Below are 14,635 nucleotides of genomic sequence, written 5' to 3'. Positions count from 1 at the left end.
GTTGGTAATATTAATTTTCATATTAAGATATTAAGAAAAAGTAATTGTTACTTCCTGTTGTTTTTGTTGTAAGAGATGGAATTAGGTTTGTGTGTGTTTGTTGAAAGATTACTTTCTTGCTTCTTCTAGGGTGTAGTTTTGCTCCTTATGTTGATGTTTTCCATCTATTATCCTTTGTAAGGCTGGATTTGTGGAATGATATTGTGTAAATTTCTTGTTGTCATGGAATGTCTTGTTTTCTCCATCTATGATAATTGAGAGTTTTGCTGGGTATAGAAGCCTGGGCTGACATTTGTTTTCTCTTAGGGTCTATATGACATCTGCCCAGGATCTTCTAGTCTCATAGTCTTCATAGTCTCTGGTGAGAAGACTGGTGTAGTTCTGATATGCCTGCCTTTATGTTACTTGACCTTTTCCCTGCCTGCTTTTAAAATTCTTTGTTTAACGCATTTGGTGTTTTGATTATTATGTGATGGGAGAAATTTCTTTTCTTGTCCACTCTATTTAGAGTTCTGTAGGCTTCTTGTATGTTCATGCGCATCTCTTTCTTTAGGTTTCTTCTATAATTTTGTTGAAGATATTTATTGGCCCTTTAAGTTGGGAGTCTTCACTCTCCCTCCATACCTACTATCCTTACGTTTGGTCTTCTCTTTGTGTCCTGCATTTCCTGGATGTTTTGGGTTAGGAACTTTTTGCTTTTTGCATTTTCTTTGACTGTTGTGTCAATATTTTCTATTGTGTCTTCTGCCCCTGAGATTCTCTCTTCTATCTCTTGTATTCTGTTGGTGATGCTTGCATCTATGATTCCTGATCTCTTTCCAGGTTTTCTATCTCCAGGATCGTCTCCCTGTGTGATTCCTTAATTGTTTCAATTTCCATTTTTAGATCCTGGATGATTTTGTTCATTTCTTTCACCTGTTTAATTGTGTTTTCCTGTTGTTCTTTAAGGGATTTTTGTGTTTCCTCTTGAAGGGCTTCTAGCTGTTTACCTGTGTTCTCCTGTATTCTTTGAGGGTGTTATTTATGTCCTTCTTAAAGTTCTGTATCATCATCATGAGCTATTTTCAATGTCAGAGGTAAGCTTGACTTTTTTAGTTTGATGATAGAAGTTAAGCATAGACTCCATGTGTGATTAAAAGATAAGAAAGAAAACACAAAACTAAGCAGACAAAAAAGAAAAAGAAGTAATAATAAAAGGCCTGAAAAGTGAATTGAAAAGCCCAACACGTTTACTATGGGATCAAATAATGTTTTCTTTTTTTTAAATTCTATTTACTTAAAATATGTTTTTTTCTCTTTCTTTTTCTTTTTTATTTTTTATTAGATGTTTTCTTTATTTACAATATCTCCTTTCCCAGGTTCCCCTGGGAACCTAAATAAAAAATAAAAAGAAATAAAATAAAATAAAAAAACAAAAACTAAAACAACCCCCTGTTGCCTCCCCGCTCCCCATGTTCACCTCCTCCTGCTTACTAGCCCTGGCATTCCCCTACACTGGGGCATAGAACCTTTACAGGGCCAAGGGCCTCTCCTCCCACTGATGACCAACTTGGCCATCCTCTGCTACATATGCTGCTGGAGCCATGAGTCCCACCATGTGTACTCTTTGGTTGGTGTTTTAGTCCATAGGAGCTCTGAGGGTACTAGTTAGTTCATATTGTTGTTCATCCTAAGGGGCTGCAAACCCTTCAGCTCCTTGGGTCCTTTCTCTAGCTCCTTCACTGGGGACCCTGTACTTAGTCCAATGGATGGCTGTATTTTCTAAGGTAGAAAACTCTAGCAGTATTTGAATTGTCTAAGGGGAAGTACAGTTATAAGAGTGGAAATTTAAGATTACACAAAACCATAAACAGCAGAATAAATCAAATGTTTGGCATAAGTTAACAAAACACGCTCAGGTGAGCAGGAAGCCTCTAGAGAAGGTATGCGTTTCTGTTTCCAAAGTCTAAGCACCAAGGCTCACCTACCAGCATCCCTGCCAGCCATCTGATGTTTGGTAAATTCTTAAAAAGCTTTCTCTTTTTATTACTTTGTCAGTTTCTAGCAGGGCAGTTCCAAAGCTGGATCAGTATTAGGACTTCTAGTCCCTAAGTTTATCAATAAAAGGCAATGTTTATGGCTATAGCTATTTCCATGGCGGACACTTCTAAAAGCAGAAACAAAAACAAGATATTGTAATCCACATCAAACTTATGACCATCATAATCAAGTCATCATTGAATGTGACGTAAAATTAAATTTTACTACCCAAAATTGGAAATGTGTTTCCAATTTCCCATAGTTAGCCACTATTTCAGAAGATGGACTGTAGAGTCAGGGAATTTTAAGATCCACGAGGAAACTTAACTGTGATGTACAAGTGCCTTCCACAATAGTTTCAAGCTCTAGATACTCATTCACTAGTGCTCCTCTGTGTTGGCAGCTGAGAATTCGAGAGAGCGTGGGAACCATAAAGGTCCCAGCAACACTCATACTAGATTAAGGCTAGAAGAACAGGCTCTTGTAAGAGGATAGAGTTGCTCTCTCCTGTCAAGACCAACTCCTGCTGGGTGAGGGTAAAGTAAGGCACAAGGCATTGCCTCCTTGCTCTTATGTTTCCCAAACCCCAGATTGTGAGAAATAAAATTATGTTTCCAATAGTCCAGTCTGTGGAGTTGTACTGCAGAACCACAGGAAGACTATGACAAGGACATTGGGAATAAATTCTGGTGAGTGTTTTATGCTCTGCATTTCTGTGAAAAGAGGAAGTTCTCCCATGCAATAAATAACTTCAGAGCATGAAAATTAATGAATCAGATGTTTTCATCACTGAAGCAAACAAAATAGAAAGTTCTGAGAACATCATCTTCCACTAGAAGGTAATCAATTTTCCACTCAAAAAGCAAGAACTCTCATAAGAATTGACAAGGGAAATAAAGCACTTTGTTCCTGTCCATTCAATCAACTAGATAACTAATAACAAAAGTCTAGTAATTAGGTTTTGTGATGTGGCTCTGTGGGTAGAGGAACACATCATGAAGGCATAGTAACCTGAGTTCAGTCCCCGACTCCATAGTGTTGTCCTCTGGCCTCTATATTGTGTACCATGGCATGTGTGTCACCTTCCCTTCCCCCATTAAATGAAAGACAGTAACTGGGCTTTTCTTAGGCCCGATTATGAAGATTCAGATATCCTGAGAGACTCTACCCTAAAGACTGTCAGGCTGGCTTGCAACAGAGTCTTCCAGTTCTGCAGTGGAAAGTACATAAACAAAGAATGAAAAGCAATTACTGTATCTGCATACATTGCAACACTGGGGATTAGCTTAAAATGCCTCTAATAGTCTGACTCCAAGTCCTCAGCATATTCCTGCATTTGAGTCAAGACAAACAATATGAAACTTGCCTAAAGATAAATCCCTGAACTTGGGTTGAATAACATGATTATGTTTGAATAAAATAAAGATGACACAAAGAAGGGGCAGGGAGACAATGCATTAGCTGATGAACTGGAATAGCTACTCACAACATTTAATGCCATTCTAGGCACTGTGCAAGAGTAGGGCTTGGATGAGGAGAAAATGGTGTCTCTCTGGATCAAATGAAGCCTGTTCTGAAGTGCTTTTATTTTAGTTGCAGTGGAACAACTGAACTGTGAGCAGGGACAGGTGATTACAATCACATTTACATACCATCATAGTCTACACATCTTAGACATACTCATGGATACTGATTATGGTTCCCATGGTTATCCTATGATATAAATACTATGTCTGGGAGAGAACCGTTGAGAGTTACTGAGCTCACCTGAAAACTCACATCTTAGACATACTCATGGATGCTGATTTTGATCCATATAATCATTGTAGGATATAAACACCATGCCAGAGAGAGAATGAGAGAGAGAGAGAGAGTGGGAGAGAGAGAGTGTGTGTCTTAGGGTTTCTATTCCTGCACAAACATCATGACCAAGAAGCAAGTTGGGGAGGAAAGGGTTTATTTAGCTTACTTCCACATTGCTGTTTAACACAAAGGAAGTCAGGACTGGAACCCAAGCAGGTCAGGAAGCAGGAGTTGATGCAGAGGCCATGGAGGGATGTTCCTTACTGGCTTGCTTCCCATGGCTTGCTCAGCCTACTCTCTTATAGAACCCAAAACTTCCAGCCCAGGGATGGCACCACCCACAAGGGGCCCTACCCCCTACTAATTAAGAAAATGCCCCACAGCTGGACCTCATGGAGGCACTTCCCCAACTGAAGCTCCCATCTCTGTGATAACTCCAGCCTGTGTCAAGTTGACACACAAAACCAGCCAGTACAGAAAGAGGGAGAGAGAGACAGACAGACAGAGACAGACAGAGAGACATAGACAGAGAGAGACATAGAGATAGAGAGACAGAGAGACACAGAGAGCATTACTCAGCTAACCTGAAAACCCACATTCACACAAAAACATGTAGATGAACATTTGTAACAGACTTAGTCATCATCGCCCATCTGGAAACAGCCAAGATAACTTTACTAGGGATTGAATAAGCAATGTTGGCACATTCCTATAAGGCAAAACTATTGCTAAGGTCTGATGTTAGTTTTCCCAATTTTCATCTTAAAATCCTAACATAACCACATGAGAAACCTGGAATCTTTGAGAAGTATATTGATTAGTTAGCAATTAGCTAATGAGTTAGTGTCAATTGACACAACTTGAGAAGGGAGCCTTAATTAGGGATTGCTTATATCAGATTCTCCTACAGGCATGACTATTGGGGATTGGCTTGATGGTTAACTAACCCAGCCCACTATTGGTATCATCATTCCACTGACAGAGGGTTTAAGACTGTGGAAGTGTGGAAGAGTGGAAGAGGCTGTCTGGAAGCAAGCAGGTAGCATGGGACGTTTCTCTCTGCACTTACCTGTGGGAGTGATTTGGCTAGCTGCCTGAGTCCTGCCTTGACTTCCCCCAAATAAAAGACCATAGCCAAATAAACTTCTCCTTCCCCTGAATTGCTTTTGGTCAGGGTGTTTTATTACAGCAACAGGAATGAAACTAGAATAGGGTACTCTATTATGAAAATGGAAAATTATGAATAGAATTAATACTGTTACAAAGAGACCCAAGATTTCAACTACAAAGAACTATAGGCAACCAAGGAATGCTGAAAATAAGAGAAATATTCTTTCCTATGAAAGAACCTCCCAATTGGTTTTCTAAAACCAAGTGGTCGGTTCTAAATCAATATACATACAAGTAACATATGGAGTAAGCAGGCTGCATTTATATACTTAGGAAAATATATACATATGAATGTATGTGTACATATACATATCAATAACTAAAGAAAATAGGCCGTGGAATTGGGAAAAAGGGCATGGGGTGAGAAGATGGATGGATTTGGGGGACAAAGGAAAGAAGGAAGATTCTATAATTATATTTTAATTTCAAAACTATATGCTTCAAAAAAGAGGCCCAAACAAGTACCTTACCATTTTTTTCACATGAGTTTATAGCAAAAATGACCATCTATGAACCTCTAGGATATCTTCACAAGATATCGAGACAAATAGTGTTTTGATTTAGACTTGCTCACTCCTAGAACTATGAAAAAATAAATTTAATTTGTTCATTAAAAACATACTATAGTATTTCTTTTATAGAGATCAATTCCAAAACTGAGGGGCATTAACCAAGCATGGTTAATCAATGACAAAGACAGATCGCTGGCTTTTTGGCATCTCTCTTGTCATTTCTGCTGTATTGAAAGTGTGATGCTCAGCGGAGAGAAGAAAAAGCTGAGGGGTTTTTATTCCCCATCACACATTCGAGAGTCATTGAACGAGAAACGATTACTCTGACGAGGTAATTAACCAGTGATGGGAGAACTAGAATCATCAAAGGCTATAAAAGGTGCAAATCAATAGGAATAAAAGAGGAAATTGAACTTCCTAATAGAGCTCTGATTTTCCTAGAAGCTCAAAAGAACAAGAATCTGTGCAGAGGTTTTTCCTTTCCTCTCATCTTTTGCATAAACTTCTCTATTTTCACTGTGAAAGCAGAAGTGGAAAAATGAGAGAAAAGAAACGTTAACAGTGACCATGGAAAAAAGAACCACTAGTAGTCTCATTTGCCTGATGCTCTGGGATTGTAGCACCAAAACCTTTCCTGGAACATAGCAATCGCTGTCTTTCCATACAAAGAAAAGGTGAAAGAAAGAACGCGCTCTAGTAATATTAGCTCAGTTAGGTCTAAGCGAAGTCAGCTAAAGCACTCAGATCCTCTCTGAGTGCTGTACTACTAATGAGCACTGCAGTACTAATGTAGTACTAAAGCCCACCTTAGGCAGTACTGATGTGGTACTAAGGTCCACCTTAGGCAGTACTGATGTAGTACTAAGGTCCACCTTAGGCAGTGCTAATGTAGTACTAAAGTCCACCTTAGACAGTACTAATGTAGTACTAAGGCCCACCTTAGGCAGTACTGATGTGGTACTAAAGTCTACCTTAGGCAGTACTGATGTAGTACTAAGGTCCACCTTAGGCAGTGCTAAAGTCCACCTTAGGTAGTATTAATGTAGTACTAAAGCCCACCTTAGGCAGTACTAATGTAGTACTAAAGCCCACCTTAAGCAGTACTAATGTAGTACTAAAGTCCACCATAGGCAGTACTAATGTAGTACTAAAGCATACCTTAGGCAGTACTGATGTGGTAATAAGGTCCATCTTAGGCAGTACTAATGTAGTACTAAAATCCACCTTAGGCAAAGCTAATGTAGTACTAAGGTCCATCTTAGGCAGTACTAATGTAGTACTAAGGTCCACCTTAGGCAGTACACAGCTTTTAAAAATAATTTACTTATTTTTATTTTATGTACATTGGTAATTTGACTACATGAATGTCTGTGTGAAGGTGTCAGATGCCCTGGAACAGGAATTAAAGAAAATTGAGAGCTGGCATGTGGGTGTTGGGAATTGAACCGAGGTTCTCTGGTAGAGCAGCCAGTGCTCTTAACCACTGAGCCATCTCTCTGGCCCCCACAAGCACACATTTTAACAGTGATTAAATGCATGGGCTTTAGCCTCAAATCAATCCTATCTGTAGGCAATTTCCTATAGCAATATCCTATCAAGATGTTGTAGCTGCAAGGCTTTATTAAATTCCTCCAGCTTAAGTTCTTTCACGTACTGGCTGGAGCTTAGGAAAGCTATCAGGTTATCACAAAAGTAACTACTATGAAGAGTTATTAGTCACGATCCCTGGATTTGTGGAAGGCTGATTGTATAAATGGCTTTTAGAGTCAGGCAAAATGCACTGAAGTACAGCTGGGGAAGGCAGAGAGAGAGAGAGAGTACGGAGAGAGTCGCTACAGGATTCCTGATGCTGCACTGGCATTTCACTCCAACAACTGATAAAGAAGGGCACAGAAAGGAGAGATGTGGGCAGACAAACAGCTTTACTAGTGGGCCTCAATCTAGAGCTCGTAAGTAAAGCGTGAGAGGTGGGGCATAGGATGAAGGCAAATTATTTTATTTTATTTTATTTTTAGATATTTTCATTATTTACATTTCAAATGTTATCCCCTTTCCTCGTTTCCCCTCTAAAAACCCCCTGTCCCCTCCTCCTTCCCCCCACTCACCAACCCACCCACTCCTGCTTCCTGACCCTGGCATTCCCCTACACTGGGGCATAGAGCCTTCACAGGACCAAGGGCCTCTCTTCACCAACAAGGCCATCCTCTGCTACATATGCAGCTGGAGCCATGAGTCCCTCCATGTGTACTCTTCGGTTGGTAGTTTAGTCCCTGGGAGCTCTAGGGGTACTGGTTAATGCATATTGTTGTTCCTCCTATGGGGCTGCAAACCCCTTCAGCAACTTGGGTCCTTTCTCTAGCTCCTCCATTGGGGACCCTGTGCTCAGTCCAATGGTTGGCTGCAAGACTCTACCTCTGTATTTGTCAGGCACTAGTAGGGCCTCTCAGGAGGCAGCTAAAACAGGCTCCTGTCAGCAAGCACTTTTTGGCATCCACAATAGTGTCTGGGTTTGGTTACTGTATATGGGATGGATCCCAAAGTGGGGCAGTCTCTAGATGGCCATTCCTTCAGTCTTTGCTCCATACTTCATCTCTATAACTCCTTCCATGGGTATTTTGTTCCCCTTCTAATAAGGACCAAAGTATCCATACTTTGGTCTTCCTTCTTGAGTTTCACGTGATTTGTGAATTGTATCTCGGGTATTCCAAGCTTCTGGACTAATTAATATCCACTTATCAGTGAGTGCATGCTATGTGTGTTCTTTTGTGATTGGGTTACCTCAATCAGGATGATATTTTCTAGTTCTATCCATTTGCCTAAGAATTTCATGAATTCATTGTTTTTAATAACTGAGTAGTACTCCATTGTGTAAATGTACCACATTTTCTGTATCCATTCCTTTGTTGAGGGACATCTGGGTTCTTTCCAGCATCTGGCTATTATAAATAAGGCTGCTACTAACATAGTGGAGCATGTGTCCTTATTACATGTTAGAGCATCTTCTGGGTATATACCCAGGAGTGGTATTGCTGGGTCCTCAGGTAGTACTATGTCCAATTTTCTGTGGAACCGCCAAACTGATTTCCAGAGTGGTTGTACCAACTCGCAATCCCACCAGCAATAGAGGAGTATTCCTCTTTCTTCACAACCTAGCCAACATCTGCTGTCACCTGAGTTTTTGATCTTAGCCATTCTAACTGGTGTGAAGTGGAATCTCAAGGTTGTTTTGATTTGCATTTCCCTGATGACTAAGGATGTTGAACATTTCTTTAGGTGCTTCTCAGCCATTCGGTAGAAGGCAGTTTTTAAATAGTGACACAAAGCTTCTAAAAGAGAACTCAACCGGCTACAGTACAGGATGAGGTCAAGTTAGTAATGGGGAAAATCTGATTATTGGTGTTATTTTTCTTTGTTTTAAGAATTAATAATTAAACAAAGTAAATACTTGAGTCCTTACTGATAGTAGAACTGCATAAGCATTTATGATAATGTAAAATCTTGAGTTCTTCAGAACCTGGATTGCTTTCTTCACTTTAAAAAATATTCTTTAAATTGTTTGAAAATGTCATTTATTTACATAATAAATTTAATTTTCTTCATCCCCCACCCCCTCTTTTTGTCCCTCTCTCCTCTTGCAAGAACACTTATTTTCATCATGTCTCTTTTCTGTTTCATGTCTTCTTTTTGTGTGTGACTCACTGAGTTTAATTAACATTTATTCCAATTTCTCTTAGTACTAATTTTAAGTAACTGCTATACATCAGATATCATATAAACACTGACATTAATAATAAAAAGGATTTTTTTCTATTAAGAAGTTGATAGTCTAGTAAGAAGAAAAACATGAAAATAAATGAATATAAAACATATAACAAAAATAAACTGAAATAATTATAATAATAGACATGTGTATAAAACTCAAGCAGTTTAAAATATATCTAACTCTGCCTGGATATCTAGAGAACTGAAAGACAGGAAAGAAGTTAATGAATTCCTGCAGTACTAGTTGGTATAACTTATAAGAGATAACAATACACTAGGAATCTCATGATTTTTGTATTGGCCTAGTTCTGTCCACTATACTAAATTTTTCTCCTTGCTAAAAATAAATTAAAAAAAAAATTTATAATGCCTGGAAAATGTTAGAGACCAGAGAGATAGTAGAGATAAGAGAGGCTATGAGAGAACTGGAGAACTATAAAAATTGGTAAATGCTATTTGTATTTTCAATTTTAAGGGGAAACTTCAATAAAATGATTGTTTGTAGATGGGTTGAAAGAGTGAGAGGTGGATTTAAGCTTTACTTCTTACTAGTTGGGTGAATTCAGCCAAGCTACTGAACATCTCTCTTCTTCAGGTCCTTCATGTATAAATTGGAATATTTCAACAAGTTTTTTTGGAGGGTATTGGTGATTTATCCCAACCATCAACTTGATGGGGTCAAGATCACCTAGAAGACAAGGCTTTGAGTATGCTTATGGGAAATTATCTGGATTAGGTTAATGGGGGTGTGAAGACCTGCCCATTGTGGGGAATCGCTAGTCCCTGGGCTTTGGTCCATGGATGAATGAAGAGGAATTAAACACAAGCATTCATTACTCTCTGCTTCCTGACTAGATACACTGTGACCAGCTCTTCTTACTGGAAGACATTTATTGTGTCTTCCTGGACACGATGAACTGCATCCTCTAGGACTGAACCCCAATCTTCTCTCCTTAAGTTGCATTAGTCACATATTTTACCAAAACAACAGGGAAGGTAACTAACACAAGGGATTGCACAGAAAAATGCAGGCTATGTAGTATATGGTAATCTTTCAAAAATATGATCTATTTTACAATCAGACATGCTACAAACAAAAGCATTTGGTCTTACTCATACCGAGATTTCAAAATAGAATGTTTGAAAGAATTGTGACTATAAAAAAGGAAGTAGTGCTATGTTAGGACCAGAACAAGTTTACTAATAACAAGTCAATTCAGACCCCCCCATACATTTCCTGATTAGGCATATATTTTGATGCCATGTGAAAGAAAATTTGTAGAGATAGACAGCACAAGTAAATGTTACCATTAACTGGAATCCCTTCAAAGTAATGGGAATATGTGCGTACCAATAGCTTTGGTGGCATGCACACCTGAGGAACTAGCCTGGGAAGCCAAATCAAAGTGTGTGTATGTTCTAGAAGATATTATAACAGATTAGGAGAAATGGATGTGTTTGTAGCTATTTAGTAGTCACATAAAAACACTGGCACTAAATCTGATTGACTGTGAAAAGAAGAAGGATCCAAGGGGAAAGATATTTGAACTGATTTTGATTTGTTATTGAAGTCTAGCCTTAGCCTGTGATGATCTGATAGGATGTATGGGATCATTTTAATCTTCTTGTGTACGTTGAGGCCTGTTTGGAGAAGGTACCATGAGTTGCTGAGAAGGTATATTCTTTTATTTCAGGATGAAATGTTCTGTATATATCTGTTAAATCCACTTGGTTCATAACCTCTATTAGTTTCACTGTTTAGTTTCTGTTTCAATGACCATTGGTGAGAGTGGGGTGTTGAAGTCTCTCCCACTATTATTGTGTGGGGTTCAATGTATGTTATGAGCTTTAGTAAAGTTTCTTTTATGAACGTGGGCACCCTTGCATTTGGGGCATGGATGTTCCGAACTGAGACTTTCTCTTGGTGGATTGATGAATTTAAAAAAAAAAATTATAATGATTTTTGGTAATGCCTTCTTACCCTATTAGAATTGCCAAAACTTCAAGTAGTTTCTGATTATTTTAGTTAAAATAATTCTATCTATAAATTATTAAAACAAAGATATCCAAAACGAAACATATTTTTGTGATAAATGAGAGAGAGAATAAATTACCTTGCTATTGCTTATTGCTTGAAATCCACATTGGGTCTGGGGGGAGGGTTTTTTCTTTTCTTTTTGTCTGTTTCTGTTGCGTCTGTGGCAGAGCTGCCCACCTCTCCATCACTCTGTTGCGTCTGTGGCAGAGCTGCCCACCTCTCCATCACTCTGTTGCATTTGTGGCAGAGCTGCCCACCTCTCCATCACTCTGTTGCGTCTGTGACAGAGTTGCCCACCTCTCCATCACTCTGCTCCAGAAGGCCATTCCTCACCTAGGAAATCTTAATGGCCTTTTAAGTAGTCTTGTCCTGCCTGTCTCATCCATCTTCCGCATAAATCAGGTAAATGCAAGCTTTAAGAATCTAAACCTTGACTTTCTCAGTAGCAAAACAAAATTGTTCTTGGGATTTGACCTCCTTGCTCTTCAGTATCAATTCCCACCCACTATCTCTACTGACTCCCTTTGCTAATAAGCCCTGAGGACACACCTCTCAAGACCTAATTTTTACTTTTTATTGCATAAAATCCAAATGTCAACAATTACCTAAAATTTGACATTGTCTTGTTATAGTTCTTTAATTTCTATAACACATTGTTTTTGGTCATCTGATAGAAAAAGAATGGGGCTAGCATTTGGTGATCCAAATTTCTATTCTTGTTTCTCTTCTTCTTCCTCCTCCTTCGTCTTTGACTTTCTATTTTATTCATTTTACATCCCAATCTTAGCCTTTTCCTCTCCTCCTAATCCCCCTTCACATAGCTCCTCCCGCTTCCCCTTTTCCTCTGAAAAAGAGGACCCCCCTCCCCAGGTACCAACCCACCCTAGTGCTGGCACAGCAAGTCACTGCAGGACTAGGGACAGTCTCTCCTATTGAGGCCAGACAAATCAACCCATTTAGAGATACAGAATCAACAGGCAGGTAATAGAGTCAGGGACAGCCTGCTCCCTAACCCCCACCTTCTGCTGTTGTGGTACCCCACATAAAGATCAAGCTGCATATTTGCTACATAGGTTTGGGGATTGAGGGACATGGTCCAACTAATGTATGCTCTTTGGATGGTGGTTTAGTCTCTAGGATCCCCAAGAGTCCATGTGAGTTGACTTTATTGATGTTGTGGAGTCCCTAATGCCTCCGGGTCCCTCAATCCTTCGTCCAACTCTTCTGTGTGACTTCCTGAGTTCCATCTAATCGTTGGCTGTGGTTCTTTGCAACAGTTTTGGTCAGCTGCTGGGTGGAGCCTTTTGCAGGACCATTATGCTAGGCTCCTGTCAGCAAGCATAACAGTATCAATTAATCATGTCAGGGATTGTTTCTTGCCCGTGTGATAGGCTTCAACTTGAGCCAATTATTTGGCCATTCCTGAGGGCAGGGGTTGGGGGAAGGGCATCTCTAGGACATGCCAGAGACCTTGATAGGGGAGGCTCCAGGGAGCCTATATGTGGTGACTCTAGCTAAGACTCCTAACAGTGGGAGATGTGGAGCCTGACGTGGTCACCTCCTGTAGCCAGAACTCCCTGTGGAGGGATAAGAATATGAACCCACCCACAAAAACTTTGACCCTAAAATTGTCCTGCCTCCAAGAAGTGCAGAAAAAAAGATGGAACCGATTCCTATTCTTACATTATATTTACCATCACCATGTGTCAAGTTTTCCATTTTTAAGTGAGACATTATTAGATTGTGTTTTTAACACACTGCTTTTATCAATGCTCTTCACACTCCTCCTTCTAACTCCTCCCCAAACTACTCCCCCTACCTGAACCCTCTCCAAGCTGTATGTTCTTTATTTTTTCCTTTTTTAAAAATAGCCTACTGAGCAAATTTTGTGCTTTTCATATATTCATGGGTATGGAGCCATCCACTAAAGCATGATGGCTTTACCAAAGACCATGCCCTTAAGGAAAATTGACTCTCTTTCCCCAAGTGTCATCAGCTGCTTGTGAGCATCTACCCCTTCCATCCTGAAATGTTGATTGGCTTGATTTTGTGTAGGCAACTGCAGCTGTTGTGAATTTCTAAGAAGCCCTGTCAAGTCTGGAAGGCAGCATTGCAGCATGGTTCTCCCCAGCTTCTGGATCTTACAATTTTTCTTCCTCTTCTTCCACAATGAGCCTTGAGGGAAGGGAATTTGACATAGATGTCCCATTTGTGGCTGAGCACTCTGCTGGGATTTGCTCTCTGTCGTTTAACCAATTCTAAAGTTTCTGCTTTAACTGCTGTTCACTACACAAAGTAGCTTCTTTAATGAAGTCTGAGAGCTTCACTAATCTGTACATAGAGACATGAACTTATAGAATAATTTAATACTAAGTCCATTTAGCAAATATTAATAGTAAGTTTACACCTGGGGCTTCTGAGCTCCCCAGTCATGGATTCTTGTCCAGATTAATAGTATTAAGCATCTATTTCCTTATCCTTGTGAAATAGGCCTTAAATATGATCAGAAAAGAGATGAATACCCCATTTATGCTCCTATTTCACCCATGGTCATATCTTAGCGTGCTGTACACTACTGTAACTCACAGGGTTCACAGCTAGGCAAGACTGTTTGTGACTCCCCCCAAAGCACCTTCTGGTACTTTGAAAGCTATCTAGCATGGAGAAAGCTTCTTAGTATCAACTTCATTTATCCATGGCCTGTGACCAAGGTGTGTGGTGTCTTTAGTAATAAGATCCTACCATCACATTCTGCGTTACCAAGAACAATTATCTGTCTTTGTATAAGATGTTCATTAGTTCTGATCTTCTGTGATTTTTTTCAGATTAGCTCTCCTACAACATGTAGCTTCACAGAATAATAGGCTTGAGTAACTATGAAGTTAGTCATGAAGTTATTCAAATAATCATTTTGGCAAAGAAAAGAGATCAGATTCTATTTAAGTGGAGGAGGTAGAAAGAGAGAAGGGGGTGCATATGCATGTATGTGATTTCCTAACTGGCTAGATGGGTAAAGGACAAAGGACAAAGGGCACGAAGACTATGGCTAACATTTAAAAGACGCAATCTGGGCATAATGGGCTGTGATGTTCCTGTTTCCTCCATATAGGTTGTATTTGCAAATCTGAAGTGGAGAGGAACATCCTGGATTGAAGAAAAGTATTTAGGGGTTAACAGACTATTAGTAGATAATGTGGTATTGACTGTAGCATGGCTCATATGCTTTAGGTTGCCAATACTCAAGCTATAAGTTAGTATTAGGTTGTGAACACTAGAGGCCAGGATCTCCATTCACATTCACCGAGGATAAAGGCCGTTGCTTTTGTGATGA

This window comes from Mastomys coucha, unplaced genomic scaffold (genome assembly GCF_008632895.1).
Source record: "Mastomys coucha isolate ucsf_1 unplaced genomic scaffold, UCSF_Mcou_1 pScaffold1, whole genome shotgun sequence".
In the NCBI taxonomy this organism is placed as follows: domain Eukaryota; kingdom Metazoa; phylum Chordata; class Mammalia; order Rodentia; family Muridae; genus Mastomys; species Mastomys coucha.
This window is presented reverse-complemented; position numbering follows the sequence as displayed.